The sequence below is a fragment of the Sinocyclocheilus rhinocerous genome, unplaced genomic scaffold (genome assembly GCF_001515625.1).
Source record: "Sinocyclocheilus rhinocerous isolate Xijiao unplaced genomic scaffold, SAMN03320098_v1.1 scaffold1938, whole genome shotgun sequence".
NCBI lineage: Eukaryota > Metazoa > Chordata > Actinopteri > Cypriniformes > Cyprinidae > Sinocyclocheilus > Sinocyclocheilus rhinocerous.
The window spans coordinates 979087-979610 of record NW_015629065.1 but is presented as its reverse complement, the minus strand read 5'-3'; the positions used below and the strand labels follow the sequence as shown (position 1 = coordinate 979610).

The 524-nt window shown below is 40.5% G+C and overlaps 1 protein-coding gene across 2 annotated transcripts in view; it reads left to right on the top strand.

Annotated features, from left to right (window-relative positions):
- LOC107738715 (mothers against decapentaplegic homolog 3-like) overlaps positions 1–524 on the top strand; it is a 15222-nt gene that overhangs the window by 8214 nt on the left and 6484 nt on the right. The window lies entirely within an intron of this gene.

Below are 524 nucleotides of genomic sequence, written 5' to 3'. Positions count from 1 at the left end.
GAACAATGACTAACGCGATCAAATAGAGGCACGCACTAATGCAGCAAACATGTCGGCAGTGTGAATGTATTTAAAACTATCAGAGAAAGACGCAGAAATCATTACAAGCACGAAGCACCGACAGTGAGAGACTGTTTAGTGCTGCATCACTTCTCCGATTAGAAGAAGAGGTGGCTGATGCTGGTGGTTAGGTTACTGTATAATGATTGAAATCACGAAATTACCTTTAAACGATTAGTAAATCAACTGCAGAATGTTATATTTTCTAATGCACGCACGAATTGCATGTATTCTGACAGCACTGCACGAGCTCACAGCACCAGGGTTCAAAGTCCAAACTAGCGCGAGGAAAATCTGCGCTGAAACTGTGTTACTCGTCAGTTTCTCAGTAACATTTTTGTGAATTTTTTAAAGGCATGTGACAATGCGATACGTGCGACAAACATCTTTCCAAATTCGTAATGAGAATCATTTATAAATCTGCATGCTGTTGTCAACAAAAAGAAGCACTGAGATCTTCCTGC